General features: G+C 47.7%; 3 non-coding genes across 3 annotated transcripts in view; all 3 read right to left on the reverse strand.

Moving 5' to 3' along the window:
* The window catches only part of LOC128199058 (large subunit ribosomal RNA), a 3,923-nt gene extending 3,729 nt beyond the window's left edge, over positions 1–194 (reverse strand). The window contains exon 1 of the ribosomal RNA XR_008251760.1: positions 1–194. This exon is cut by the window's left edge and continues 3,729 nt beyond it. This is a non-coding gene — a ribosomal RNA (large subunit ribosomal RNA).
* Positions 195–598: 404 nt separating this feature from the next.
* LOC128198996 (5.8S ribosomal RNA) lies at positions 599–755 on the reverse strand. The gene has a single exon (XR_008251699.1). It is a non-coding gene; the product is annotated as a 5.8S ribosomal RNA (ribosomal RNA).
* A 169-nt stretch (positions 756–924) lies between these two features.
* On the reverse strand, positions 925–2,827 carry LOC128199042 (small subunit ribosomal RNA). The gene has a single exon (XR_008251746.1). It is a non-coding gene; the product is annotated as a small subunit ribosomal RNA (ribosomal RNA).
* Positions 2,828–5,000: the final 2,173 nt, after the last annotated feature.

Genomic DNA, 5,000 nt, shown 5'->3' on the forward strand with positions numbered 1-5,000 from the left:
TTGACGGGAGCGGCGACGGCGAGATAGCGGAACCTCCCGAACACCACATCTCCCGCGACCGTTAAAGCCGCGCGATTCAGTGCTGGGCTGATTCGCGTTCGCTCGCCGCTACTAACGAAATCCTGGTTAGTTTCTTTTCCTCCGCTTACTAATATGCTTAAATTCGGCGGGTGATCCTCCCTGATCTGAGGCCAACGATAAAAGTGGAGGCAGACGCGATATCCGTCGGCTCGACGGCGCCGTTCGCGCACGCGAGCGCGCTCCCCCGCCGCGAGGCGAGAGGGGCGCGCCGCGAGAGCGCACGGCGCCGCCGCGCGAGTCCGGACGTCGAGTCCGCCTACGCGTGCGCGTCAGCGGCACGCACGTACACGTGCGCGCGTACGTCGCCACAGATTCACCGTAAACGGAAGGGTCGGTGGGACGAGCGCGCACGGACGCACGCACACGCACACACGTGTGATATTTTTGAGCGGACCTGCGGAGCGCGTGCGCCGCCGCCGATCGAGAGACACTCTCGTCGAACGGCGCACGCACGCACTGCACCGGACGCGCCACGTGTCGCACTGTGTGGACAGTGTGGTGTGTGTATTTATGCAGCCGGCCCTCAGACAGGAGTGGTCCTGGATGTTTCTCCACGGACCGAAATGTACGTTCGAAATGTCGATGTTCAAATGTGTCCTGCAGTTCACACTATGACGCGCAGTTAACTGCGTTCTTCATCGACCCGCGAGCCAAGTGATCCACCGTCCAGGGTAATGGTTTTCATTTTCTCGTTTTTTGTTGTGCACATGCGTTGTCGTTTTGTTGGGTGGTACGAGTGAGCGAGTGAGTGAGTGAGTGAGTGAGTGAGTGAGTGAGGTTAGATCGGTGCGTCTCTGACAACACGAGCACGCGCAAACGCAAACATGTGCGTACGCGGTACGTTAATGATCCTTCCGCAGGTTCCCCTACGGAAACCTTGTTACGACTTTTACTTCCTCTAAATGATCAAGTTTGGTCAACTTCCCAGCAACGCCGACGGCCGTGAAGCCACCGCGTGTCGGTCCGAAGACCTCACTAAATCATTCAATCGGTAGTAGCGACGGGCGGTGTGTACAAAGGGCAGGGACTTAATCATCGCGGGCTTATGACCCGCGATTACTAGGAATTCCTCGTTTATGGGGGATAATTGCAAACCCCAATCCCCAGCACGAAGGAGTTTCAACGGGTTGCCCGGGCCTCTAGGCCAGGGAGAACATGCTGATTCCTTCAGTGTAGCGCGCGTGCGGCCCAGGACATCTAAGGGCATCACAGACCTGTTATTGCTCAATCTCGTGCGCCTCGAAGACGCCGGTCCCTCTAAGAAGAACTTTAATACGCCGCCAGTGAGTTGCGCGACCGGAGTCGCGCACACCTAAATGACGACGCCTATTTAGCAGGCTAGAGTCTCGTTCGTTACCGGAATTAACCAGACAAATCGCTCCACCAACTAAGAACGGCCATGCACCACCACCCACCGAATCAAGAAAGAGCTGTTAATCTGTCAATCCTTCCGGTGTCCGGGCCTGGTGAGATTTCCCGTGTTGAGTCAAATTAAGCCGCAGGCTCCACTCCTGGTGGTGCCCTTCCGTCAATTCCTTTAAGTTTCAGCTTTGCAACCATACTCCCCCCGGAGTCCAAAATCTTTGGTTTCCCGGAAGCTGCCCGCCGAGCCATTGTAGTAACGTCGGCGGATCGCTAGATGACATATTTACGGTTAGAACTAGGGCGGTATCTAATCGCCTTCGAACCTCTAACTTTCGTTCTTGATTGATGAAAACACCTTTGGCAAATGCTTTCGCTGATGTTCGTCTTGCGACGATCCAAGAATTTCACCTCTAACGTCGCAATACGAATGCCCCCAGTTATCCCTATTAATCATTACCTCGGAGTTCTGAAAACCAACAAAATAGAACCGAGATCATATTCTATTATTCCATGCACGAAATATTCAAGCGGCATTTTGAGCCCGCTTTGAGCACTCTAATTTGTTCAAAGTAAAATTGTCGGCCCATCTCGACACTCAACGAAGAGCACCGCGATAGGATTTTGATATTGAACCGTCGCGTTAACGACGGCTCACCGACGATATGCTCCGCAGACGTGTCAGTATCACCGCGGATGCGGTGCACCGACAGCGCGGCGCACAAATGCAACTACGAGCTTTTTAACCGCAACAATTTTAGTATACGCTATTGGAGCTGGAATTACCGCGGCTGCTGGCACCAGACTTGCCCTCCAATTGTTCCTCGTTAAAATATTTAAAGTGTACTCATTCCGATTACGAGGCCTCGTAAGAGTCCCGTATCGTTATTTTTCGTCACTACCTCCCCGTGCCGGGAGTGGGTAATTTGCGCGCCTGCTGCCTTCCTTGGATGTGGTAGCCGTTTCTCAGGCTCCCTCTCCGGAATCGAACCCTGATTCCCCGTTACCCGTGACAACCATGGTAGTCGCAGAAACTACCATCGAAAGTTGATAAGGCAGACATTTGAAAGATGCGTCGCCGGTACTGGACCGTGCGATCGGCAAAAGTTATCCAGATTCATCAAAATTAACGACTTCGGACGCGAGGCCCTCCGTCGATTGGTTTTGATCTAATAAAAGCACTCGTCCCATCACTGGTCAGAGTTCTGATTGCATGTATTAGCTCTAGAATTACCACAGTTATCCAAGTAACCGAGTAAGATCTAAGGAACCAAAACTGATATATTGAGCCATTCGCGGTATCGCCTTAATACGGCTTGCACTGAGACATGCATGGCTTAATCTTTGAGACAAGCATATAACTACTGGCAGGATCAACCAGGGAGCAGATATCGATATATCATCTAAGCTCTCTTCCCCCCGCCACACGACCCACAAACACACACCCACACTTCGTCCCCAACCCGGAAGCTCGACGGACACACGTCGCACGCGACAGGCGGGGGAGTGGGTGGTGGTGTGCGTGCGTGGCAGAGGGCCTCTGAAGCACGTGATCGCGCCACGGCTCCGGCGAACGGAGCGCGGCGCGGTGCCCGACATTGTGCAAGAAGAGCGTACACGACGCAATCTCACAGGACACGTCCTCCGACCGCACAGAAAAGTATGCCATTAGACACTCTCGCAGTGCTGTCGTCGGGTCCCAAAGAAACTTGAACGTTCTATGAACGAGACGTACATACCACACACGGCGCTCCACTGCTAGAGTGAAGCCGTAAGTGTTTTAACAGTGACTCTGCGGAAAACCACACGTGGGTCGTCGCCCGGAGTGTGAGAGACCGTCATCCAGACTCACTGATTGCTCAATCAAGTTGGGAGTACACATTGTTCCAGGGCGACACACGATGCCGCCCCGCACACAGTAAATCAAGCTACCGACACCGTGGTTTGTGAATTTCTCGCCGTACGACGATTATACATACTACACGGGGTGTGGAAAAGCGTCAAACGCGATTCCGTCGGTTGCAACGCCGTTGTTTTTTTTTGTTTTTGAACGTACGCGCGCGCGCACACGCACCACGTTGTATATTCGTATATATACATACGTACACACACATATAAATTAATATATTGACATGTACGTACGTACGTATATATTCAAACATATCGCAAAACACAATAACACGCGCGCACGCGCACACGCACAACACGCGCCGTGTCACGTCGACACCCGAGAAGAAAAGCGAGCGCCACCAGACTCTCACACAATCACCTCAAACGTCGACGCGCCACGACCCTGTCATAGTAGTAAACGCGCTGACGGCGCAATCTGTGTACATGTGTATGTGTTATTTTGAACGAATCAAAAAATCGAGCCGTTCGTTTATTGTGTGTCCCGAAAACGGGCCGGAAAAACATTTTCGACTACGAAAATGACTCGGAGGGGGGGGGGGGGGGGGGGGGGGGGTTTTTGGGGTTTGGCGGATGGCGAGGTGTTTCGTGAACAACTTTTTCTACACTTTCTACTCGACTAGTTGTTGTTGTTGTTGTTGTTGTTGTTGTTGTTGTTGTTGTTGTTGTTGTTGTTGTTGTTGTTGTTGTTGTTGTTGTTGTTGTTTAGGGTATTTACATTTTTAACCGACTTCAAAAAAAAAAAAGGAGGAGGTTAATAACCCAAGTGTTCTTTCTTAGATAGGTGAAATGAAAAAAAATAAAAAAAAAAAACCAACAACACTACCTGTGAGACGCTATATAGAGTCGAAGTGAAAAAAAACATTTTTTTTTTTTTTACTATTGCAACATGTTATTGTAACGTGCAACCAACAAATATATCTATCGTAACTGAAAAGGTGTTGTGAAATAAATAAATTAATTAAACAAATAAAAAAAACCCGACTGCATAAATTATACAAAAACTGAAAAGAAAATAACAAGCTCAGTCCACGTGTGTAGAAAGCAATTAGAAAATTGGAAAATTAGAAAACAGTCGGGACCTATTATTATATTGAATAGAATGATGTTCGTCTACATTTTTTTACAGGTCCCGACTGTTTAAATAATTTATTTATTTACACTGTGATATGTGAAAGCATGAAATCTAATTTTATGCAACTGGTTACGAAAATAATGAAATTAAATTATCATAATAGTACAGCGGTGTATATCGTAGTATTTAACAAATTAACAAAACTTAACATTAGTTAGTGATAATAATTTAATAGGTTTAACCTTGGTAAGCACAATATTGAACGATTCACCACTATAGTTAAAAACGAAAAAATATGTGAAAAAAAAATCAAGAGCTTTTCAAAGTTTGTATTTTAATTTTTTAATAAAACATGACACTGGATTGGCACCGCCTTCAAACTGATCAGAAGGTAGCATATGGGTAAGATGTTATTTTTATTTTTAAATTTTTAGTGTTAGCACACCTAATGAGTGTGAACACAAATATTATTTGTGTTATTTTCTTATAATAAGTATCTAAGTCCTATAATCCCAATTTTAATTTTATTTAATTTTACCTTAACTCATATACAAAATTTCACTGCCCCTTTATC

Source organism: Bicyclus anynana, chromosome 18, assembly GCF_947172395.1.
Source record: "Bicyclus anynana chromosome 18, ilBicAnyn1.1, whole genome shotgun sequence".
In the NCBI taxonomy this organism is placed as follows: domain Eukaryota; kingdom Metazoa; phylum Arthropoda; class Insecta; order Lepidoptera; family Nymphalidae; genus Bicyclus; species Bicyclus anynana.